The sequence below is a fragment of the Callithrix jacchus genome, chromosome 9 (assembly GCF_049354715.1).
Source record: "Callithrix jacchus isolate 240 chromosome 9, calJac240_pri, whole genome shotgun sequence".
Classification (NCBI taxonomy): Eukaryota; Metazoa; Chordata; class Mammalia; order Primates; family Cebidae; genus Callithrix; species Callithrix jacchus.
Window position 1 is genome coordinate 20,608,834 of NC_133510.1, and position 26,406 is coordinate 20,635,239.

At 43.6% G+C, this 26,406-nt stretch overlaps 1 protein-coding gene across 50 annotated transcripts in view; it reads left to right on the forward strand.

Annotated features, from left to right (window-relative positions):
• Window positions 1-26,406, forward strand: part of LOC128928144 (general transcription factor 3C polypeptide 1) — a 150,012-nt gene that overhangs the window by 87,206 nt on the left and 36,400 nt on the right. For 29 of the 50 annotated variants that reach the window (XM_078338604.1, XM_078338619.1, XM_078338613.1 and 26 more), the window contains 9 exons: window positions 6,233-7,121; window positions 9,253-10,627; window positions 10,909-10,997; window positions 11,528-11,593; window positions 12,949-13,063; window positions 13,991-14,084; window positions 15,602-15,674; window positions 20,738-20,869; window positions 23,738-23,796. The gene's annotated coding sequence lies outside the window, so the exon portion shown is untranslated. Of the gene's footprint in view, window positions 1-6,232; window positions 7,122-9,252; window positions 10,628-10,908; window positions 11,017-11,527; window positions 11,594-12,948; window positions 13,064-13,990; window positions 14,085-15,601; window positions 15,675-16,871; window positions 16,966-17,203; window positions 17,247-20,737; window positions 20,870-23,737; window positions 23,797-24,859; window positions 24,958-26,406 lie in introns of all 50 variants that reach the window. The other 21 variants (XM_078338620.1, XM_078338623.1, XM_078338628.1 and 18 more) reach the window with 16 other exon arrangements.

Here is a 26,406-nt window from a genome sequence, read left to right on the forward strand (position 1 = left end):
GACCCAAGTTCATGCAATTCTTCTGCCTCAGCCTCCTGAGTAGCTAGGACTACACATGCGCACTACAGGTGTGCATCACCACGCGCAGCTAACTTTTCTTTTTCCTTTTTTCCCCTGAGATGAAGTTTAACTCTTGTTGCCCAGGCTGTAGTGCAATGGCACGATCTCAGCTCACCAAAACCTCCGCCTCCCGGGTTCAAGTGATTCTCCCGCCTCAGCCTACAGTGTAGCTGGGATCACAGGCAAGTGCCGCCACGCCCGGCTAATTTTGATTTTGAGTAGAGATGGGGTTTCTCCGTGTTGGTCAGGCTGGTCTTGAACTCCCGACCTCAGGTGATCCGCCCACCTCCACCTCCCAAAGTGCTGGGATTACAGGCCTGAGCCACTGCACCCAGCCAAGAGTCCTTTTTTTAAAGCAATTGCATTCCTTCGATGATTTTGGTGGTTAGAACCCTGAATACAACTTCTCCTCTAAGTAATATAAGATCAAATCATTTAATTCATTTAACAAGTATTTACTGATCATATGCTGTGTGCCAGGCATTGTTCTAAGCACTGGTAATACAGTAGTAAACAAAACAAACAAAATGACAAAGTTTTTCCTTTCTAGGCTCTCAACAAGTAATAAACAAGTAAATATGTGGTATAACAGGACCCCTTATCCAAGGAGATACATTCCAAGACCCCAATTAAATGCCTGAAACTAGAATAGTACCAAACCCTATATATACTATGTTTTTTCCCCCACCTGCATACCTATAGTAATGTTTAATTTACAAATTAGATACAATAAGAGATCAACAACAATATTAATAAAATAGAAAAATCATAACTCTGCCAACATCACTACTCTTGCACTTTGGGGCCATTATTAAGTAAAATAAAGGTTCCTTAAACGGAAGTCCTGTGACAGTTGATCTGACAAGGTGGAAGCTAATGAGTGATACGGTAGCATATACAGCCTGGGTATGCTGGACAAAGGGAGGATTCACATCCCAGGCAGGAGGCAGCAGGGTAACACCAGATTGTATGCTACTCAGAATGGCACATGACTTAAAACTTATGAATTGTTTATCTCTGGAATATTTCTTTTTTGTTTTTGACACAGTCTCGTTTTGTCACCCAGGCTGGAGTCCAGTGGCGCAATCTCAGCTCACTGCAACCTCCACTTCCTGGGCTCAAGCAATTCTCCTGCCTCACCCTCCCAAGTAGCTGGGACTGTAGGCGAGTGCCACCATGCCCTGCTAATTTTTGGGGGGTTTTTGTTTTGTTTTGTTTGAGACAGTTTTACTCTTGTCACCCAGGCTGGAGTGCAGTGGCATGATATTGGCTCACTGCAACCTCCACCTCTGCCGGGTTCAAGCAATTCTCCTGCCTCAGCCTCCTGAGTAGCTGGGATTACAGGCATCCACTACCACACCCCGCTAATAATTTGTATTTTCTAGTAGAGATGGGGTTTCACCATGTTGGCTGGGCTGGTCTCGAACTCCTGACCTCAGGTGATCTGCCCACCTTGGTCTCCCAAAGTGCTGGGATTATAGGCGTGAGCCCCCAGGCCCTGCCAATTTTTTCTATTTTTAGTAGAAATGGAGTTTCACCATGTTGGCCAGGCTGGTCTTGAACTCCTGACCTCAGATGATCCGCCCGCCTCGACTTCCCAAAGTGCTGGGATTACAGGTGTGAGCCACCGTGCCCAGCCTGTCTCTGGAATATTTCATTTAATATTTTCAGGCTTGAGATTGACCACAGGTAACTGAAACCTCGGAATCTGAGAACATGGATTGGGGAGGACCATTAGATGGTTGTAAGAGCCAAAGAGAAAAAGCAGACAGTATGGCCAGGCACAGCGGCTCACACCTATAATCCTAGCACTTTGGGAGGCTGAGGCGGGTGGATCATTTGAGCTCAGGAGTTTGAGACCAGCCTGGTCAACATGGTGAAACCCCATCTTCACCAAAATTACAAAAAAGTTAGCTAGGCATGGTCATGTACAACGGTGGTCTCAGCTACTTACGAGGCTGAAGTGCGAGAATTGCTTGAGCCCAGGAGGCGGAGGCTGCAGTGAGCCATGATCACACCACTGCACTGCAACCTGGGCCACAGCTAAACCCTGTTTCAAAATTAAAAAATAAAAAGAAGTGTACTGCGAATGGTGGCTCATCCCTATAATCCCAGCCACTTGGGAGGCAGTGGCAGGAGGATTGTTTAAGGCCTGGAGCTCAAGACTAGCCTGGGCAACATAGTCTCTAAAGTTAATTATACAAAGCTTAGTAATAAATAATATAGCCGGGCACAGTGGCTCACGCCTGTAATCCCAGCACTTTGGGAGGCCACGATGGGCAGATCATGAGGTCAAGAGATCAAGACCATCCTGGTCAACATGGTGAAACCATGTCTCTACTAAAAATACAAAAATTAGCTGAGCATGGTGGCACGCACCAGTAGTCCCAGCTACTCGGGAGGCTGAGGCAGGAAAATTGCTTGAACCCGGGAGGCGGAGGTTGCGGTGAGCTGAGATTGTGACGCTGCACTCCAGCCTGGGTAACAAGAGTGAAACTCTGTCTCACAAATAAATAAATAAATAAAATGAAGAAGAAGATAGTAGGGCCTGCCATTTTTATGTTGCATTATCAGAGAAGTCTTGCTGATACGTCACATTTGAGCAGAGACCTTAAGAAAGTAAGGAAATGAACTATGCAGATTGTCAGGGAAGGGCATTCCAAGCAAACAGAAAAGCCCATGCAAAGGCCTTGAGTGGGCAAATGCCAAAATAGTTGGACCTAGAGTAAGCTAGGAAAAAGAGATTAGGTAGGAAGTGGTACAGATTATTCTAGAACCTTGCTCCTCAAAATGTGGTCCTCAGATCAGCATTGTTAATATTATGATCTCATGATCTGGGAGCTTACTAGAAACGCAGGAGAAGTCCCACTTCAAAGCTGCTGAATCAGGAAATCTGTATTTTAAGAAGATCCCCCAGGGAATTTGGGTACAATTATAAGTTTGAGAAGCACTGATCTCTAGAGTCTCATAAATCATGGCAAAACTTGAACTTCAGTGTGAATGAACTTGAAAGCCATTGGATTTTGAGCATGGAAGTGACACGGTCTGACATTTTAAAAGATTCACTGTCAACTGGGCGTGGTGGCTCACGCCTGTAATCCCAGCACTCTGGAGGCTGAGGTGGGCAGATTGCCTGAGATTGCGAGTTCAAGACCAGCCTGACCAATATGGAGAAACCTCATCTCTACTAAAAATACAAAATTAGCTGGGTGTGGTGGTGTATGCCTGTAATCCCAGCTACTTGGGAGGCTGAGGCAGGAGAATCACTTGAACCCAGGAGGCAGAGGTTGCTGTGAGTTGGGATTGCACCATAGCACTCCAGCCTGGGCAACAAGAACGATCCTCTGTCTCAAAAACAACAACAAAACAACATTTGTTGAGCACCTCGTGTATTCATGCACTGTGCCAGAACTGAACATGTGACTGCCTGGGTTCACAGTGCAGCTCTGTCATTTACTAGCTGATAAACATGGACAGGTTACTTAAAGGGGGATACCGGCATGGGGAGGATTAAATTTATGGAAAGTATTAGGAGAGTGTATGGCACAAAGTAATATTATCAGGAGAAGCTTAATGTCTCTATATGTGTGTGTGAGAGAGAGAGAAAAAAAGATAAATGATGAAAGGAGTTTAGCAACTGGGACTAAATTGGAAGAGCAGAGTTTGAAAATTTTTTGGGAAAGCTAATTATGAGCATTATTTCATAAACGGCAATCTTTTTTTTTTTCTTTTGAGACAGAGTCTCACTCTGTTCCCCAGGCTGGAGTGCAGTGGCGTGATCTAGGCTCATTGCAACTTCCGCCTCCCAGGTTCAAGTGATTCTCCTGCCTCAGCCTCCTGAGCATCTGGGATTATAGGTGCACACCCCACACCTGGCTAATTTTTGTATTTTTGGTAGAGACGGGGTTTCACCATGTTGGCCAGGCTGGTCTCAAACTCCTGACCTCAAGTGATCTGCCTGCCTCAGCCTCCTAAAGTGCTGGGATTACAGGCATGAGCCACCACACCCAGCCTAGTCAATCTTGACTTTTAACTTGAATTTAAGATTTTTTTTATGCCAACAGTTAATTTTTTGCCCCTAATTTATATGAGTTGAAAACCTTCATCAACTAGGAAAATTGGAATAAGGTTGTATTGGATTTTTGAATGTTTGGCTAGAAAAAATAATACCTGAGTGCAAGCGGGATGTAACCTCCACATGATTCTGGGGACCAATGAGGAGAGCCAGAGAAGGATAATGAAAGAGAAGGTGTACCTCAAGTTATCTCAGAGCCTGCTGTAGCTGATTCCTTGCTATGTCATTTAATCCTGCTGACAACTCAAATAGTGGTTGTGCCCTTTTCGCAGATGAATAAATTGGGGCTCAACCTACTCCATCATTGCACAGCTGGCAGCCAGGGGCAAAGCATCACGGGGTCACTTTGGTGTCTGTCTGCCACACTGCCCTATGTCTAGTGTGCAGGCAGAGAAGGGTCATGAGAAACTTAGTGCCGTGAGAGTGGCTCAGGGCATGGCACCTCTCAGGACATGGGCACGTTCCTTGGGGATGAGGGAGCAGAGGCTGCCCCTCCTTTGGTCCATTTAGGAAGACTTCCTGAAGGAAGTATGATTTCAGCAGTTGTTTGGATGTCAGGAGAGAAGCAGTTTGGTAAACTTCTAAGGAATGATGAGTCAGATAAGAAGGATAGGAGGCAAAGCACTCTAGCTGCCAGGTGTGCAATGATGAAACCAGAATTTCAACATAGGTCAGTCTGATTTCAAAGCCTTGCTTTTTTTACTCCGTTATTCTAGGAAATAGGGTGCAGATGGGGCAAATCTAGGGTTTTAAGCAGTGGAAAAAGGATGAAAACAATGTGAAAGAAAGTCAGATAATGAGACTGACTACTCAGTTGGACACTGTTTTGATATGTTAACTGAACCAGTGGGAGGTAAGCTACGCACTCTTATCTCAGGGGCTCCCTTCGGCATGACCGTGGTAGGTTGCGGCCACTGCTATGGGCTAATTACCTTAGAAACTGCAGCTCGCGTAGGCAACCATGAAGAGAAGACACAGGAGACATCACTTCAATCCAATACGATTAGATAGTCCTATTAGCTACTGAGATGAAGATCATGTTTTCTAAGCCCAATATTAGAGTGCGTGTTTTGACAAGTATGTTTTTTACCCATTAGGATGGTAAAAACAAATGTTTATAATTGGGTCATAAGCCATGGTATCTTTTGGTCAAGTTATGCAAATTAGTTTTCTATTGCTGTATAACAATGTTATCACAAACTTAGTGTTTGAAAGCAAGAAGCATTCATTATCTCACAGTTTCTGCAGGTCAGGGATCCACACACAGCTTAGTGGGGTCCTCTGTAAGGCTGCTCTCAAGGTATCAGCCGGAGTTGGGTTCTCATCTGGGCTCCGGTGTGGAAAGATCTCCCTTCAAGCTTACACTATTATTGGCAGCATTCAGTCCCCTAAAGTCTTCCAGGCTCAGGAAGCATTCGGTTTTATGCTGGGTATCAGTTGGAAGCCACTCTTAATGTCTTCCCTTTTCATGTGTTAGCTGACAACATGGCAGCTTGCTTCTTCAAAGCTAACAAGAGAGGGCATCTCTTGGCAAAATGGACTCTACATTTTGCAGTGTATTCATGATACGTGTAATCAAGCACATCCTGCCATCTTTGCCATATTCTGTTGGTTATAAGAAGGTCACAGGCCTACACTCAAGGGGAGGGGATCAGACAAGGCCGTGGACACCAAGAGGAGAATCATGGGGTCTCTTTGGTATCTGTCTGCCACACTGCCCTATGTCTAGCATGCAGGAGAGAAGGGGCATGAGAAACTTAGTGCAGTGAGAGTGGCTCAGGGCATGGCACCTCTCAGGACATGGGCATTTTCCTTGGGGATAAGGGAGCAGAGGCTGCCCCTCCTTTGGTCGATTTAGGAAGACCTCCTGAAGGAAGTATGATTTCAGCAGTTGTTTGGATGTCAGGAGAGAAGCAGTTTGGTAAACTTCTAAGAAATGATGAGTCAGATAAGAAGGATAGGAGACAATATAAAGACAGGAGTGGGAGGACTGAATATACATTCTTTAAAAATGGTTCTAAAATGTAGTCTCCTGTGTCAGTAAGCTATGCAATTCACTGACTGTGAAGCACAGGTGATCTTTTTTGTCTTCTGCAGGTGTGGCAGTGTGGAGGGAAGATCGAGGTTTTGCCCTGCTCCCGGATTGGTCACCTAGAGAGACAGCACAAGCCCTATGCCTTGGATCTGACCCCTGCCTTAAAGTGTAGTGCTCTGCGAGTGACTTGCCTTGAATTTCCTTGCCTGGAATTGCCCTGCCCTGCCTTGCCATGCCTCGAATTGCCTTGCCTTGCCCTGCCTTGCCCTGCCCTGCCCTGCCCTGCCCTGCCCTGCCCTGCCCTTCCCAGGATGAGCAGCAGTGAAGGATGCTCCTGGGGTCCCTGGCTGGAAAAGGTATTAGGGGTCGCACGTACCTAGGCTGAGGCAAGAATACGTGTCCGGGGTAGCAGTGGCACTGGTAGCCCTTCACTGTCCATTGAGGAGCTTCTTCTGCGCAACCTTGAACTCGTGCCCACCAGGCGCCGGGAGGTTGGTGGGCAGCATCTGCTCTCTGAGTCGGGTCCCTGCCACACCTGGCCCTGCAGACTGGGAAATCTTAAAACTCCTCTTTGGAGTTTATAGGTGACTGCAGCCAGTCGGGAGCCTGTCTATGCGGCTGTACCGGCTCTGCAGCGGCTTCCATCACCAGCCTGCGCATGCGCACTCCTGGAAGACCCAGCGGCACCGCCTCTACTTCCGATTGGCTCCGAGTGAGGGGCCGGCCTCTGAAAACATCATGGCGGCGCGCCTCGGGTGACGTCACGGCGGGCGCCTCCGGTAACATCACGGCGCACGGAGACGGGCCTCCGGCGACGTCACAGAGGCAAGCCTTACGCGACTTCACGCGGAGGTGTGTTGCCTAGGAGCTGTGTTGTCTTGTCCCCAGAGCAGAGTCCGGTAACCTCCATCTTCCGCTGCGTCCTCTGTGCTGCTGGCTGGAGAAGGGCAGGTAACAAACTCCGACCCAGCACAGTATTTATGTGGCTTAAAAAATAGAAAAAGTGTGTCCGGACACTAGGGAGGTGGGAAGTTTTCTTCAGGCCAGGAGTTCAAGAGCAGCCTAGCAAAGTGGTGTGACCCCATTTCTGTAGTCCCACCTTAGCCTCCCAGCTAGTTGAACCCCAAGGTTCAAGGCTGCAACGAGCCATGATTCTACCACGGCACTCCGGTCTGCAAGACTGAGGTAAACCCTGTCTAAAAAAATAAAAAAGGAAACTATCCAAGCGTGCAACATTGGGGGACTGCTTAAAGAAAAATTGAGGCTGCCTGGGCCCTGTAATCCCAGCATTTTGGGAGGCTGAGGCGGGAGGATGGCTTGGAATCAGGAGTGTGAGACTGGCCTGAGCAACATGACAAAACCCCGTCTCTACAAAAGATACAAAAAGTAGACAGGCACAGTGCATGCCTGACCTAATATTTTGTATTTTTTTGTAGAGATGGGAGGGGGAGATGCTCCCATTTTGCCCAGGTCGGTCTCGAACTCCTGAGTACAAGCCATCTTCTCACCTTGGCTTTCAGAGTTGTTGGGATTAAAGGTATGAGCCACGGCGCCCCACTTGGTTTAGGCTATTTAATAACAAAGTCCGTGGCTTGGCTTCCTGGCTCACACCTGTAATTCCAGCACTTTGGGAGGCCAAGGCAGGTGGATCACCTGAGGCCAGGAGTTCGAGATCAGTGTAGCCGACGTGATGAAACCCAGTTTCTACAAAAATTAGCCGCATGTGGTGGCACATGCCTGTAGTCCCAGCTACTCGGGAGGCTGAGACAGGAGAATTGCTTAAACCCAGGAGGCAGGGGTTGCAGTTAGTCGAGATCACATCACTGAACCCTAGCCTGGTTGACAGAGCGAGACTCCAGAGTTTGAGACCAGCCTGGGCAATGTAGTGAAACCCTGGCTCTACAAAACAAATAAAAAAGGCAGGTGTAACTGTGTCCACTTGTGTCCTCTGCCGCTTAGGATGCTGAGGCAGGAGGATCACCTGAGGCCAGGAGCAGGTCTGCAGTGAGTAGGGTCATCCCACAGCTCTCCATCCTGAGCAAAAGAATGAGACCATATCTCTAGATAGCTAGCTAGATACTTGATAAGTAGTTTTCTATCACAATTTTTTCTCTACATTTGAGCATATTTTTCTAAAGTAGCATTCAACACAACAGCACTTTACAGTGTTATTAGTTGTTAATGTGACTATGTTTTTCTGAAATACAGTATCCTTTACAAAAGCAGTTTTTGTCTGTCAAAGCACACAGATAGGTCCTCAAGTGAATTTGCCTGATGTTGGTGACCTTGGTACCATTTCCTCCCGTTGATTGGAACAGTCAGTAATTTCAGGTCACTGTTACCCTTGGAGGAAGAGCCCAAAGGCAACAAGTAAGGGCACTGGTGTCCAGTCCCTTCAAGAAGCATTTTCACCTTCCCTTAAGGTTTCCCTTGATGAACATGGAAGTACTGTATGTAGAATTGACTGTTCCAGCATCTTTGTATATTAGGCCAAAGTTATATGTCTTCCTTTTATGAGAGGCACCCTGGTAGGCTAGGGGAGTTACACATGAAGTCTGATCTCAGCTTCTCTGTCCAGAGATGCAAGATGGTCCAATCAAATAACATTCTCTGAGCCTGTTTCTCTTTTACTTATTTTATTTATTTTTTATTTTTTAGAGACAGGGTCTTGCTCTTTTGCAGTGGTGTCATCTTGGATCACTGCAACCTTCACCTCTCGGGTTCAAGTGATTCTCCTGCCTCAGCCTCCTGAGTAGCTTGGACTACAGGCACGTGCCACCACATCCAGCTAATTTTTGTATTTTTAGTAGCGATGTGGTTTCACCATTTTGGCAGAGATCGTCTTGATCTCTTGACCTCATGATCCACCTGCCTTAGCCTCTCAAAATGCTGTGATTACAGATGTGAGCCACCACACTTGCCCTGAGCTCATTTTTTTAGCTATAAAATAAGAATAACAATTGTACTAATCTAAAAAGACAGCTTGTTGCATTGTCTTTTATTTTCTATGAAACTGTCTTTAACACAATAATTATTTTCTTTGCTGTGCCACATTTGTTTTTGTTTTGTCTTTTTCTTTTAGATGGAGTCTGTTTTGTTTTGTTTTTGTTTTCCTGAGATGGAGTCTCGCTGTTGTAGCCCAGGCTGGAGTGCAGTGGCATGATCTTGGCTCATCCTGTATCATACCCACAGAGACCCTTTTTTTCTCTAGGGCCTGGGAAGCAACCAGGTTCCATGAGTTAAATGCAGATCTGAACCATACCGTGCTGGGATTAAAGTACACACCCTCCGCTTCTGAAAAGTAGCTAAGGATTCCAACTTGGTGTAGTGGAGAGTGTGGCAGAGCCAGACCAGACAAGGACTGATCACCTGGAAAAGCATGTTGTCAAAGGCCTTGGTGAGTGCTGAGTGCCATAGCTCACACCGGTAATCCCAGCACTTTGGGAAGCTGAGACAGGTGGATCGCTTGAGGCCAGGAGTTTGAGTAGAGCCTGGGCAACATGGCAAAACCTGTCTCTACTAAAAACACAAAAATTAGCCAGGTGTGTTTTGAGATGGAGACTGGCTCTCTCACCCAGGCTGGAGTGCAGTGGCACAATCTTGGCTCACTACAACCTCCGCCTCCCCCTCTTCAGGTTCAAACTGTTCCCATGTCTTAGCCTTCCAAGTAGCTGAGATTACAGGCATGTGCCATGCCACCACACCAGCTAGTTTTTTTGCAGAGACAGGGTTTCACCATGTTGACCAGGCTGGTCTCGAACTTCTGACCTCAAGTGATCTGCCCACTTTGACCTCCCAAAATGCTGGGATTACAGGCATGAACCACTGCACCCAGCCCCTTCAGGTGGGTTTTGAGGCTTCACTACGATACTAGTTTCCTGTTTCTGCTGCAACAAATTACCACACACTTAGGGCTTAAAACAACATAGACGTAGCTGGGCATGGTAGCTCATGCCTGTAATCCACTCTGGGAGGCTGAGGCAGGCGGATGGCCTGAGGTTGGGAGTTCGAGACCAGCCTGACCAACATGGAGAAACTCCACCTCTAATAAAAATATAAAAATAGCTGGGTGTGATAGTGCATGCCTGTAATCCCAGCTACTCAGGAGGCTGAGGCTTCAACCTGGAAGGCGGAGGTTGCAGTGAGCCGAGATCGTGCCATCACACTCCAGCCTAAGTAAAAAGAGGGGAACTCTGTCTGAAAAAAAAAAAAAAAAAGCAACACAGATGTATTCGCTTATGTTCTGAAGGCCAGAATTCTAAAGTCAGTCCCGCTGACTCAAGGTGGGAGCAGGGCAGGTACCTTCCCAGGCTCTGAAGGAGAATGAGTTTCTGGCCCTGGAGGCTTCCTGGAATCCTCAGCTTGTGCTGCCCTTCTTGAATGACTGGAGGTACCTGCTTCCATCACTACACTTCCCATCACTCTCCATCACCTGCTCTGCTCTGATAAGGATCTGGGTGAGTACATCAACCCCACTGTGACAAGCCAGAATAATCTTCCTGGCCAAAAGTCCTTAACTTCATTATATCTCTAAAGCCCCTTTTACCATATGAGGTCATGTTCACCGGTTCCTGGGATTAGGTTATGAGCATCTTGGGGGGTCACTATCAGCCTATTACAGGTATGCTGCAAAACTATTACACCTTCCTGGTGTTTCAGTGATTGGGAGGAAAAGGGTTGGGATTTTTGCTTTGGGGTTCCTCTCTTTTTTGACATGGAGTCTTGCTCTTTTGCACAGGCTGGCTGCAGTCTTCGTTCCCTGCAACATTTGTCTCCTGGGTTCAAGTGATTCTTCTACCTCAACCTCCTGAGTACCTGGGACTACAGGTGCCTGCCACCATGTCTGGTTAAGTTTTGTATTTTTGGATGAGATGGGCACATGGAGGGGGCAGTGGAAGATGGGGGAGGGGACGGAAGTTTCTGCTATGTTGCCCTCAGCTCAAAGCGATCCACTTATCTCTGCTCCCTAAGTGCTAGGATTACAGGCCTACATCACCTCACTGGCTGCTGTAAAGTCTTATTTCCACACAAGTGAGACATGTTTTAGGAAGTTTGCTAAAAGACCCCTGGAGACATTGTCGTTGTGGCCTCCTTGTTATTTAATTTGATGGATCTTTTCTGCCCTCCTCCTTTTCAGAAATTAAAAGGATAAAAAGAGGTACTAAACTTTAAAACTTTTCTTACAGTCTCCAATTAAACTAATTATAAGAACCACCAAAAAAGGGAAACATTTTTTCAAAAGAAGTAAAATGATATGGACTGTTGAGATGTAAAATATAGGAAATAAGTCATTATACGTTAATGTTGCTCTGACGTAGGGACATATCATTGACAATCAACCTTTGCTCAATTTTCAGAGAAATGCAATGATGGTATCGCTGATCTATGTAAACACATTGAAGAACTATCTGAAAGAAAATATGGTATGTCTAAACTGGAAAAGTCCTGTAATACTTTGTTCATGAGTGTTTATACAATGGAGTCACTGTTCATCTTGTAGTGTCTGTCTAAATATTAGAAACTTTCTTTCTTTCTAGATTACTGTAAAGCTAAGGAAAAATTGTATTTATTATCAGTTAGCATTTCTTTTAAACTTTCAGCATGAATATTGGCGATTTATTTATAATTTATTGCAAAGCCTTGGATCATAGGGATTTCATTAATTTTTTTTAAACTAATGATTTCTCTTTATCTGCTTTGTTAAATTCGGTATTTGGTTGGGCATGGTGGCTCATGCCTGTAATCCCAGCACTTTGGGAGGCCAAGGCGGGCAGATCATGAGGTCAGCTTGGCCAAGTCTCTTATTCTGTCTGAGCCTTAGTATGCTCTTTAGTGGTCATGAGAACGGAAGATCTATCTCGAAGATTTGATAGCATGTTACACTGCTTCACATAATACCGGGTATATAAATATATAATAAATGCATCTTGCTTATGTTTTAATTTACTTATTTATTTATTTTTTGAGGCAGAATCTTGCTCTGTTGCACTTACTGAAGTGCAGTGGCATGAGATCTTGGCTCACTGCAACCTCTGCCTCATGGTTTCAAGCAATTCTTTGCCTCAGTCTCCCAAATAGCAGGGATCACAGGCGTGTACCACCATGCTCAGTTAACCTGTGTATTTTTAGTAGAGACAGGGTTTCACCATGTTGGCCAGACTGGTCTTGAACTCCTGACCTCAAGTGATCTACCCGGCTTGGCCTCACAAAGTGCTGAAAATTCAGGTGTGAGCCACTATACCTGGCCTATGATTTTATGATATTGTTAATTTAGTACTATTCTGAGTAAAAATCATTTGCTATTCAAGTTTTATGAATTCACTGTTTTATAAATTGACTGATAATTTTTATAAATATCAGTGCTTTTATCAGGTGAAACTGATTATGTTGTGGGGATTTTGTTGTGATGGTGGTTTATTAGATTATTTTGTTTAAAGACAATGTTCAGCTGTTATGAAATTATAACAAGTGAAATTATAAAAAGTATCTTCACACTTTATAATTTTAAAGCATTATTAATGGTAATTGCCTTAGGGAAAGATACTTTTTTTGTAATATGAAAGTATGATATTCAAGTTTAGTGTACAGCAAAGGATATTAAATCTAAGCACTAATGTGCACTTGAAACATGAGTACAAATATCAGTGTTTAGCAGATAGACCTTAACACATACTGATAGCAAAGAAATGGAGCTGTTTTGTTGGGAGACTGTTGGTTATGTTTGATTTGAATATTCCCCATGCTCTTGACTTTTCTTTTCTTTTTTTCTTTGAAACAGAGTCTTGCTCTTTCACTCAGGCTGGAGCGCAGTGGTGTGATCTCAGCTGACCAAAACCTCCACTTCTCAGGTTGAATTTATCCTCTTGCCTCAGCCTCCGTAGTTAGGACTACAGGTGAGTGCCACCATGCCCAGCTAATTTTTGTATTTTTGGTAGAGATGGGGTTTCACCATGTTGGCCAGGCTAGTCTCAAACTCCTGACCTCAGGGGATCCACCCACCTTGGCCTCCCTCAGTGCTGGGGTTACAGGTGCGAGCCACTCCCACCTGGCTAACATTTGACTTTTTTCTTTTTTGACATGGAGTTTTGCTCTTGTTGCCCAGGCTGTAGGGCAATAGCTCAATCTCGACTCACTGCAACCTCTGCTTCCCGGGTTCAAGCTATTCTTCTGCCTCAGCCTCCAGAGTAGCTGGGATTACAGGCATATGCCACAGTTAATTTTATATTTTATTAGAGATGGGTTTTTTCATGTTGGTCAGGCTAGTCTGGAACGGTCTACCTCAGGTGATTTGCCTGCCTCAGCTTCCCAAAATGTGGGGATAGAGGCATGAGCCACCATGCCCAGCCCAGCTCTTGACTTTTTATAGCTGTTATATTAGTTGAATCTTGAGTAAATAAATGCTAGCTTAAAAGTTGCAGTTCAGGGAATCTTCTGTTTCAGTTATTAAAAAAATTATTTTTGTAAGTCCAATAAGGTTACACTCACGTTTATGTTTTGAAAATATTACCTCTTCCATTTAGTACTATATGTATTAAATAATATTAGCTGGTATGTTTTTCTCACTTTATAATGTGGTTCAGATTTCTTTAGACAGTTTGGCTGTATCTACATTGCCTTAAAGTAATGGGATCTACCGATCTTTTCTTTTCTTTTTGAGCTGGAGTTTTGGTCTTGTCACCCATGCTAGAGTGCAATGGTGATCTTAGCTCACTGCAACCTCTGCCTCCTAGGTTTAGGTGATTCTCCTATCTCAGCTTCCCAAGTAGCTAAGATGACAAGCACTCACCACTATAACTGGCTAATTTGTGTATTTTTCATAGAGATTTGGTTTTGCCATGTTGGCCAGCCTGGTCTCCAATTCCTGACCTCAGGCGATTCACCTGCCTTGGCCTCCCAAGTGCTAGGATTACAGAGGTAAGTCACCCTGCCTGGCTGTAATGGGATATTTCACTGCAAACTTTGATGAACAGAATATTAGCATTTTTGGTGTTATTTTTATTTTTCTCACACTATTTTTCTTTGGACTGAATTACAATAACAGAAGTAAAGATCAAATTATAAAAGTTCAAGAGCAATGCCTGGCTCAGTGGCTCATGCCTGTGATCCCAGCACTTTGGGAGTCCAAGGTGGGTGGATCACAAGGTCAGAAGATCGAGACCATCCTGGCCAACATGATGAAATTTCGTCTCTACTGAAAGTATAAAAATTAGCTGAGCATGGTGGCGGGCACATGTAGTCCCAGCTACTCAGAAGGCTTAGGCAGGAGAATCACTTGAACCCGGGACATGGAGGTTGCAGAGAGCTGACATTGCGCCACTTGACTGCAGCCTGGCGACAGAGCGAGACTCCATCTGAAAAATGAAAAGTTAAAGAGCAATATAGGTTGTGTTTAAATGATCTCCCTTTTTGTTTTTGTCCTTACAGCTCAAACAATAAAAGCCACTGGTCTGTTGATGATCCTGTACCCTTTTCTCCAGTCTCATGTTGAAGACCTTTATGTAGAAGGACTTCCCAGAGGAATGTTTTTTCCTTTGTGAGACAAGAGTTTTCACTCATGTCTTAATTGTTAGATGCGTTTTCAAAGAAATAGAATTGATTTTCTCACTAGTTTTGGCTCTGGCATGGTGTAGGGACAAAACAGAATGAAATTAAAATGTTTAGATTTACTGAAATCTAAATTTTAGATTGCCAGCAAGTTTATGTTCCTAGTCTTCCCATAGCAAATGTTGCCTGCTAGCTCTTTGTTTGTTTGTTTGTTTGTTTATTGAGATGGAGTTTTGCTGGGTTGCCCATGCTGGACTGCAGTGCATGATCTCAGCTTGCTGTATCCTCCCACCTTCTGGGTTCAAGCAAATCTCCTACTTCATGTTTCAAGTAGCTGGGATTACAGGCACCTGCCACCATGGCTGCCTAATTTTTGTATTTGTAGTAGAGATGGGGTTTCACCATGTTGGCCAGGCTGGTCTTGAACTCCTGACCTCAGGTGATCTGCCCGCTTTGGCCTCCCAAAGTGCCGGGATTATAGGCGTGAGCCACTGTGCCTGGCCTGGTAGCTGTTCTTGAGCACACTGAGTTGTGCTTTTTTCCAGCGTTAATGAATGTCCCGTTCTTCCTTTTTTTGTTCAGTGTTAGCATTGTTTCAGTGATAAGTACATTCTGGAATCTTAGAAATAATTTTAGTCACAGGAACGAAAAAATGCTACCTGTTTTATAATAATAATATTTAGACTGGGCATGGTGGCTCACACCTGTAATCAAGCACTTTGAAGGCCAAGCTGGGCGGATGACCTGAGGTCGGGAGTTCAAGACCAGCCTGACCAACATGGTGAAATCCCGTCTTAAAAAATAATAATAATAATAACAATATTTAACAACCCAAGTTAGTAAACCCATTACATTGAGAAAACTTGTATTTTTGTGATTTTTGACAGCAAAGGAAGAATGGTGTACCAGAATCATCAAATTAAGAAAGACAGTAGATGAGCTTTTCCGCAAAAAAAATTGGTAAGCCTTTTTTCCTCCTTTAAAGTATATTACTGAGTAATGTCTTTTGTTTTGTTTCATTTTCTTTATATGGAGTCTTGCTCTGTCACCCAGGCTGGAGTACAGTGGCTCTCTGCAACCTCCGCCTCCCAGATTCAAGTAATTTTCTTGCCTCACTCTCCCAAATAGCTGAGATTACAGGCACACACCACCATGTATGGCTAATTTTTGTATTTTTTTAGTAGAGATGGGTTTCATCATGTTGGCCAGGCTTGTCTTGAACTCCTCATTCTGTGATTCCCATGTTTTGGCCTCCCAAAGTGCTGGCATTACAGATGTGAGCCACCACACCTGGTGGTAATGTTTTTCATGATGTTTTATCTTAGGAAAGTAAATACAATGAGTAGGACTCAGCTCAAGCTTTCTCTTACTGTTTTTTTTTTTTTTTTTGGTGATGGAGTTTCAGTGTTGTTGCTCAGGCTGGAGTACAGAGTGGCACTCTCTTGGCTCACTGCAACCTTCACCTCCCAGGTTCTAGCGTTTCTCTTGCCTCAGCTTTTCAAATAGCTGGGATTGTAGGCACCTGCCACCATGCCTGGCTAATATTTGTATTTTTAGTAGAGATGGGGTTTCATCATTTTGGCCAGACTAGCCTAAAACTCCAGACCTGAGTAGATTCCTCCTCCTCCCAACATATTGGGATTACAGGCATGAGCCACTACACCTGGACTCTCTTTACTTTTTTTCATTTTTTATTTTTTATTTTTTTTTTAGGCGGAGTTTTGCTCTTGTTACCCAGGCTGGAGGTCAATGGCACGATCTCGGCTCACTGCAACCTCCGCCTCCTGGGTTCAGGCAATTCTCCTGCCTCAGCCTCATGAGTAGCTGGGATTACAGGCACGTGCCACCGTGCTCAGCTAATTTTTTGTATTTTTAGTAGAGACGGGGTTTCACCATGTTGACCAGGATGGTCTCGATCTCTTGACTTCGTGATCCACCCGCTTCGTGAGCTACTGCGCCTGGCCTTTTTTTTTTTTTTTTTTTCTAATTTTGATGGAGTCTCATTCTGTCACCCAGACTGGAGTGCAATGGGGGGATCTCAGTTCACTGCAACCTCTGCCTCCCAGTTTCCATGATTCTCCTGCCTCAGCCTCCTGAGTAGCTGGGATTACAGATGTTTGCCACTATGCCTGGTTGATTTTTCTATTTTTTTTTTAGTAGAGATGGGGTTTCACCATGTTGGCCAGGCTGGTCTCAAACTTCCGACCTTGTGATCTGCCTTTCTTGGCCTCCCAAGGTGCTCAGATTACAGGTATGAGCCACTTTGCCCAGCCTCTTTCTCTCTTCTTAGTGTGTCTTCCTTACAGATAATCCCACCCTGCCCACCTCTTAAAAATACTATATTGTCTGTGTCCTTGAGACCCTCATTTCTGGCCCTGAAGGTGCTCCTCATACCAGACCTCTGTGTTTACCTATCTGCTTGACCCCTCCTCAGGCTTCATGTGTCCCAGGCAAAGTCCCCATTTCCCTCTCCATGAACTCCTCTCTAGGTCTACCAGCTACCCAAGCCAGACGCCCAGGAGTTACTCTGAGGTATGATTGTCTCCCTTCCCGTATCCAGCCTTGCAAGGCCTGCTGACTCTGCCCAAACACAAAGCCCAGGTTCTACCCCATCCTCCTTCACTGCCCTCCAGTGCTCAGTTAGAGCCGTGCCACAGAGCAGCCAGGTCAGGCTCATTGTGAGTAGGAGGTGGAGCCTGTCATTCTCTGCACTGTCATAGGTAGTGCCTTCCACTGTTTTTGGAGTAAACCTCACAGCCCCTGATTGGGTCTGCAGGGGCATCGGTGAGCTGCCCTCTCTCATTCCTCTGCTTTTCCCACATGCTGTCTGTGGAGTGCTTGCTCTGTGCCAGCCACTCTGGTCATTTGTGTGCCTTTCTTCTTCTCAGGTCACAGCCTCCTGGCACCGTTGTGCTGAGGGCTGGTGTTTGTGGACTGCTGTTAGTTGAGGGCTTTCTGTGCTTCTCCTTTCTATTAGCATCACAGTTGAAACGTCATCATGTTGGAGAGGTCTTCACTGAGCACTGTCTCATCTCAGCCTCGAGGCTCACTGACTCATCCTCCTTTCATTTTTCACAGAGCGCTGCTGGCTTTTTCCTCCTGCTTCGGCACAGTGGCTTTAACATCCCAGATCGTGCCTGTCTTGTTTACTTCTCAAGCAGGTTCTCAAGTGATTCTCCTGCCTCAGCCTCCCAAGTAGCTGGGATCACAGGTGTGCACCATCACACCCAGCTAATTTTATTTTTAATTTGTAGTAGAGATGGGGGTTCCACCGTGTTGGTCTGGCTGCTCTGAAACTCCTGACCTAAGATGATCCATTCACCTTGTCCTCCCAGAGTGCTGGGATTACAGGTGTGAGCCACTGAGCCTGGCCAGGAATGGATTATTTTTATGCTTCCGCTTTTGAGACATTGCCATGGCATTTGTAAACTGTCACGGTGTTGGTGGGAATGTAGTAGCAGTGAGGACGACCAGAGGCCACTCTTGTCACCATCTTGGTTTTGGCTTGCCGCTTTACTGCAACCCATTTTATCAGCAAGGTCTTTATGAATTGTATCTTGTGCTGACTTCCTTCCTCAGCCTGTGACTTCGAATGCCTTAACTATCTGAGAATGCAACTCAGTAGGTCTCAGCCTCATTTTACCCAGCTCCTATTTTAGATGGAGTTGCTCTGGTTCAAATGCCTCTGAAAGGGGAAAGGAAATCCTGGGATTTTCATTGCCGTGAACCACTGCAAGTATTGAGGAAATAATCACTACTTCCAACCTCATAATCCTGAAGTCATTTGGTACCTGTGAGTCAGGTGTTGGGAACTGGGCAGTGTGGAAGACAGTGCCCTGCCCCATGCATTCTGGAGCATTTAATCTGGTGGGGAAATGTGTAGTAGGTAGGAGATATTTACTATGGAAGAAGGGGTTATGGTCTGGGACAGAATTAAGTGGAATAAGGGGGATAATGAGGCAGAGGGTGTGATTGGGACAGCCTCAGTGATGCGTGATGAGCACATTCTGCAGTTGGTCTCACCTCTTTGTAAAACTTCCAGTTTCACTCTCAACCCCAACAAATGGTTCTTTTTTATTTTATAGAAAGTTTGTCAGAACTAGGTTTATATATTTTCTTGTTGAATTAACAGAATAGTTTGATTTAACATCACTGTCTAGTATGACTGAAAGCTTCTCATCTTTTACTGTTATTTATTTATGGGCCTTCAAATTTGATGCTAATAACATGAAGTAAGAATTTAAGACAAGTCTTTCGATGTTACAGGAAAGCCAGTCTAATAACAAAGAAATTAATTAATTAATTTCAAGTTGACATTCCAGTTGAGTTGTGGAGGTGGGGGAGGCATTTTGGTAAATGAGTTCAGAAGTAAGGAGAAAGGTCTGGCAGGAGATATCATTTTGGATTTTGTAGTAGTGTTTTGATAGCAGTCGTTGATAACACCAAAATAATGTATCAGTGAGCTCCCTGAAAGCTCCCTGACTTTTCTTTTCAAAGAAATGGAGTCGTGTTATGTTTTCTGGGCTGGGCTAGAACTCCTGGGCTCAAGTTATCCTCCTCAGTCTCCTAAGTAGTATCTAGGGCTACAGCTGTGTGCCACCATGCCCAGGTTTGAGCCATTTCCAGCCATCATGTTGCAAAATATTTAAATATTACATTCAGAGGTGCATGGGAGATCTGTATATAAATAGCACCATGTAAATTGCTTGAATGTTTTTGTTTAGAGTTCTGTTTGGATGTGGTTTCAGAGCAGGGATTAGTAAATTCATTTTTACTGTTTTTTTCTTGAGGCAGATTCTCACTGTTGTTCAGGCTGGAGTGCAGTAGCTCACTGCAGCCTCTGCCTCCCAGGTTCAACTGATTCTCTTGCCTCAGCCTCCTGAGTAGCTGGGACAACAGGTGCCTGCCACCACACCCAGCTTTTTTTTTTTTTTTTGGTAGAGACAGGATTTCACGATGTTGGCCAGGCTGGTCTTGATCTCCTGATTCAAGTGATCCCCCTGCCTTGGATTTTCAAAAAGTTGGGATTACAGGCATGAGCCATGGTGCCTGGCCATTTTATTTTATTTTATTTTATTTTATACATTTTAAAATTACAGTTTCTATACCTATTCAGAAGTAGAGAAAAAAGTACTATGAACACTAAAATACTTATTCCTCAATTTCTGTGATCATTAAGATTGTCCTACATTTTGTTCTATTTCTTTTCCTCCCTTTTCAGGAATACTGTAAAGCAAATCAGAGTCTTCACGTCATTTTACCTGTTCAGTGCACGTCCCAAAACAGCCACTATCTCCTCACATCTGACAAAATTAACAATGATTTTTTGGTGTCAGCTCATTGTTTGCTGTATATCTGGATCCAAACAATCTTCCTGTGCTAACTTTGGTTATTATGCCTCTTTTAATCTAAACCAGCCTCTGCTTACTATTGTTATTTCATATTCCATGAATTCTCAGTGGAAAGTTATTTCTTTTAAAACAGCATGGTTACAAGATTGAAGGGGTAAAGAATATTGATCTTGTGGTTGCAGTGCAGATGAAAGTGTAGCCTGAAATGTGCCCGTGTGCAGCAGCAATGGAGGAGGGTTATTACAGGTCACCAGCAGAGAGTAGCAAAAGGCTGCTTCCAGATAGTACTTACAGCCTGGGTCCAATGGCTCATGCTTGTAATCTCAGCACTTTGGGAGGCCGAGATGGGCGAACCACCTGAGATCGGGAGTTTGAGACCATCCTGCCAAAAATGGTGAAACCCGGTCTCTACTAAAAAATGCAAAAATTAACCAGGCATGATGGCAGGTGTCAATAATCTTAGCTATTTGGGAGGCTGAGGCAGGAGAATTGCTAGAACCTGGGAGGTGGAGGTTGCAGTGAGCTGAGATCATGCCACTGTACTCCAGCCTGGGTGACAGAGCAAGACTCCATCTCAAAAAAAAATGCTACTTAGGTTGTATTCTTTATCTTCTATAATAATTTTCTTTCTCTGTCTTCCTAAGGGTATTAAAAAGAAGTTTTATCTTTTAGGATCTTTGAAGATCTTTTTTAAGACCAAAACTCTGAAGCACGTTCAAATGATTTGTATTTAGAAGGACTACCGGAAAACATTTCTTTCAGAAGTCCCTTGTGATATGGAATTCCGAGGCTGGAAAACATCAGGTAAGTGGGTGACTGAATTAAATTTTTATTAAAAGGTAAAATAATCTGCGGAAACAAATTAAGAAGAGATTAATTTGATAAAGATGGGCCTTTTGTTCCCATCTCATCATAACTTCTTTATATTTACAATTAATATGTAGATTACTATTTAGATTGAACAAGAATTTATTTAGTATAAGCATTAGATGTGCAAAATTGGGTCTGACAAGAACCCTGTCCTTGGGGGCTTAATACTAAGAAAAATACAATGAAAAGTTATTGAGCATTTTGGGGGAATAAAGCAAGGATGGCATATCCAGTTACTGTCTCATTGAAGATCAATGAGAAAGTAAAAGCAAAGTGTTATGAGTTCCATCAAAGAAAACCGTTTAAGTTTTTGTTTTTGATGTTATTTCTTTAATAAACAGCTGCTATCATTTCAGACCACTTGCTATGTAGGCCCTTAGGAATTTTTCACTAGAAGGCATGTAAAGAAAGATGAGCATTTGTAAGGGATTTAACGTTCATCATTTGACTGCATGACTCATCCCCAGAGCTGTAATTTTACTAACAAATTTTTTTAGAAGCCAGTTAGCAGCTGCACCTCGCCAGCCAGCGACCCTCAACATCCAGTGCTCTTTTGTTCTTCTGTTTCTCCTCAAACTTGGTTACTCTCACAAAGTCCTTGCATTTCTTTTCTTTCCTTTTTTCTTGCTCCGTCACTCAGGCTGCAGTGCAGAGGTGTAATCATGGCTTGCTTTAGTTTCAAACTCAAGTAATACTCCCACCTCAGCCTCCCAAGTAGCTGGGACTACAGATGTACACCACCACGCAAAGCTAATTTTTTTATTATTATTTATTGTAGAGATGGGATCATGCTGTGTCGCCCAGGATGATCTTTAACTCCTGGCCTTAAGTGGTCCTCCTGCCTCAGCCTCCCAAAATTCTGGGATTATATGCAGATACAAGCCAGCTGTGACAAGCCCCCTATTTATTTTAAATAACAGCTTTATTGAAATATAGTTAACATACCTTACACTTCATTCATCAAAGTATGCAATTCATTGGTCTTTAGAGTAGTCATGGAGCTGTTCATCTGTCACCACAATCAGTTTTAGAAGCTTTCATTGCCCTATAGAGAAATATACATTTCTTTGCCATTAGTTTGTACTCCCCCTATACCCCTGTGCTCCCATAGGCAACCGGTGATGTATTTTCTGTCACTATAGAGTTGCATAATCTGGACCTTTTACATAAATAGGATTGTGCAATATGTGGGGATCTTCGGTGGCTGGCTTTTTTTTCACTCCTAGCGCAATGTTTACAGAGTTTCTTCATGTCATGGCATGTGTCAGTATTTCTCTCCTTCTATGGCTGAACAGTATACTCCAAGGTAGAGTCACACTACATTGTATTTATCTGTTCATCAGTTGATGAACATTTGGGTTGTTTTCATGCATTGGCCATTATGAATAATACCGCTCTGAAGATTCATGTACAAGTTTTTGTGTGGACATATATTTTTATTTCTCTGGGATATATGCCTAGGAGAGAAATTAGTGCATTCTATGATACTGTACATTTAGGCTTTTGAGAAACTGTTTTCCAAAACAGTTATACCAGTCAGGTGTGGTGACTCACATCTGTAATCCCAGCTACATGAGAGGCTGAGGTGTGAGGATCACATGAGCCTATGAGTTAAAAAAGACCAGTCTGGGTAAGATGGCAAGACCCTGTCTTTATTTAAAAAAATAAAATGAAATGACAAGAAAAGAAACACCCAAAGAAAGTGGTTAAACCATTTTATGTTCCCACCAGTAATGTATGTGGGTTCCAGTTTCTACATTTTCACCAACATTTCTTCTTTAGAGGCAAGATCTCACTGTGTCACCCTGGCAGGAATGCAGTGGTGTGATCATGGCTCACTGCAGCCTCGAACTCCCAGACCCTCGTGATCCTTTTGTCAGCCTCTTGTGAAGTTGGGACTACCTTCAGATGCCACCACACTCAGCTAATTTTTGTATTTTTAGTAGAGACTGTTGCACTATGTTGCCCAGTCTGGTATCAAACTGCTGGACCCAAGTGATCCACCTGCCTTGGCCTCCCATACTGCTGGGATTACAGGTGTGAACCACCATACCTGGTTATCTCTCTCTTTTGTCTCTTTCCTTCCTTCTTTTGATAGATGGAAGAAAATAGTATCCATGTCTTATTTTTAGGCCTGAGACTTTGAAGGCATATGAGGGAATATATGATTGTATTTATAGATGTTTAGCAGGAGATAGCCTTCAACACAATGTGATATTAAAGGATCCCATAAAAGATATTTGTAGTATGCTTCAAAAGAGCTGTATGTTACCAAGTTACCACTGTACTTGTGAGGACACATGCTCCATGAAGCACCTGATGAGACGATTTGCAATTGTTATTTTTTGTTACTCTGTAGATTTAGTTGTGCTCAAGCATTCAGATGAAGTTTTCTTAATTTTTTTTTCCTGAGACAGAGTCTTGCTCTGTCACCCCGGCTGGAGTGCAGTGGTATGATCTTGGCTCACTGCAACCTCTGCTTCCTGGGTTCACATAATTCTCCTGGCTCAGCCTCCTGAATAGCTGTGATTACAGGCACCTGCCACCACTCCAGGCTAAATTTTGTGTTTTTAATAGAGTTGGGTGTTCACCATGTTGGCCAGGCTGGTCTCAAACATTCAAGCTGTGATCTGCCTGCCTCGGTCTTTCAAAGTGTTGGGATTACACGTCTGAGCCACCGCCCCCAGCCTGTTTTTTCTTTTCAAAACCACCCTTGATGATTAAATGTTAAATATGTACTAGTGGATATTACTTTGCTGAATATTGCATAGTGAATATTAAATCTTTATTCTCACCTTTCAGAAATGAACCTATTAATTCTACACGTGAAGATTTACAACTTGATAAACCAGCTTCAGGAGGTAGGTCTTCAGTATTAACTCAGATGAGAAGATTGTGTGCAATAATTATTTAATGCTTACCATTGATTTTTTAATGGTACCTTTCACGTGAAATAAAATGCCTCTAGCTACTAATTATGTGCCAGGACAGGAGAATTCATGTTGTCCAAATTCTATTACTCTCTAGAACAATTAACTCAGTTTGTTTGTATTAACCCATTATAAATATGTACAAATACTGCATTTATGTGTAGACAGAACTAAAATAGCAGTATTTGTTCTACTTCTGAGATGCAGTATTTATCTGGCATAGTGCATTGAACAATTTATTATTGAAGTCTATACCAGTCAAATGAACGAGCATTCATCAACTGTCTGTGATATCCAGGACATAAGGTTTCCTCTTAGAGTATGGAGCCATGCATAACATCTCTTAATTGTTAGATGTGTTTTGAAAGAAATAGAATGGATTTGATTACTGGTTTTGTTTCTGGAGTGTAGAGGGACAAAACAGAATGGACTCCCACTGTTGAGATTTCCTAAAATGGAAGGATTGCCAGCAGATCATATTTCTGGTCTCCCCATAGCAAATGTTTTCTTTCTTATTCTTTTTTTTTTTTTTTTTTGAGGTGGAGTTTTGCTCTGTTACTCATCCTGGAGTGCAGTGGTGTGATCTCAGCTCACTGCAGCCTCCACCTCCTGGGTTCAAGCAGTTCTCCTGCCTCAGCCTCCCATGTAGCTGCGATTACAGGACAAACAACCATGCCCATCTAATTTTTGTATAGTAGAGGTGGGGTTTCACCCTGTTGGTCAGGCTGGTGTTGAGCTCTTAACCTTAGGTGATCTGGCTGACTCAGCCTCCCAAGAATCTGGGATTACAGACACCTGCCACCATGCCCAGTTAAATTCTGTGTAGGTAGTAGAGATGAGGTTTCACCACGTTGGCCAGGCTGCTCTCAGACTCCTGTCCTTGAATGATCCACTTGCCCTGGCTTGCAAGTATGAGCCACCCACATTTAGCCAGTGATTGACTTTCATTTTATTTATATACTTTTTGAGATGAAGTTTCACTCTTGTTGCCCAGGCTGGAGTGCAATGGTGCGATCTTGGCTCATGACAACCTCCGCCTCCTGGGTTCCAACAATTCTCCTGCCTCAGCCTCCCGAGTAGCTGGGATAACACGTATGTGCCATCATGCCCAGCTAAGTTTGCATTTTTAGTAGAGACAAGGGTATTTAATGTTGGTCAGGCTGGTGTTGAACTCCTGACCTCAGGTGATCTGCCTGCCTCGACCTCCAAAAGTGCTGAGACTACAGTTGTGAGCCACCACACCCGGCCCAGCTCTTGACTTGTTATACCTGTTGTATTATTTTAATGTTGAGTAAATAAATGCTAGCTCAAATGTTGTAGTTCAGGAGAATCTTCTGTTTCTGGTACTTTTGAAAATTATGTTTATAACTCCAGTAAGTGTTTTTCTGAGTCCAGTAAGGTTACACTGATGTGTATGTTTTGGAAATATTACCTTTTCCATCTAGTACTATATGTATTACATAATATGAGCTGGTGTGTTTTTCTGGCTTTTTGATGTGGTTCATATTGTTGTAGAAAGTCTGGCTGTATCTACATTGGCTTAAAGTAATGGGATTTTGTTTTTTGAGCTGGAGTTTTGCTCTTGTCACCCATTCTGGAATGCAACGACACGATCTTGGCTCACTGCAACCTTCACCTCCCAGGTTCAAGTGAACCTCAGCTTCTCGAATAGATGGGACTACAGGTGTCCACCACCATGCCTGCCTGATTTTCAGTAGATGTGGCGTTTCCCCATGTCCGCAAGGCTGATCTGGAACTTGTGACCTCAAGTGATCCATTTTCCTTGGGCCTCCCAAAGTGCTGGGATACAGGTGTGAGCCACCACACCTGGCCTATGTTTTTATTGTGTGGTTAATTTAGTACTATTCTAAGTAAAAATAATTTGCTATTAAAGTTTTATAAATTGACTCTAACAGTTTATAAATGTAAGTGCTTTTTATAAGATGAAATAGATTATGTTTTGGGGCTTTTTTGTGATGGTGATTTATTAGATTATTTAAAGACAATAATTTGCAGCTGTTGTGACATTATAAAAAATCTTCACATTTTATAATTTTAAAGCAGCATTAGTGGTAATTACCTTAGGGAAAGATACTTTTGTTTTGCTCTGTAAGTATGATATTCAAGTTTAGTGTACAGCAAAGGGTATTAAACTTCACTCAGCACTAATGTGTTATATGGTGCACTTGAAACTTTAGTACAAATGTCAATGTTTAGGAAATAGACTTTAACACATAATGATAGCAAAAAATGGAGCTATTCTGATGGGAGATTGTTGGTTATGTTTAATTTTACTACTTCCCATGCTCTTGACATTTTTTGTTTCTTTGAGAGAGTCTTGCTCTGTCACCCAGGGTGGAGGGCAGTGGCATGATCTCAGCTCACTGCAATGTCCACCTCTCAGGTTCAAGCGATCCTCCTGCCTCAGTGTCCGTAGTAGTTGGGACCACAGGTAAGTGCCACCATGCTGGGCTAATTTTTGTATTTTTAGTAGAGATGGGATTTCACCATGTTGGCCAGGCTGGTCTCGAACTCCTGACC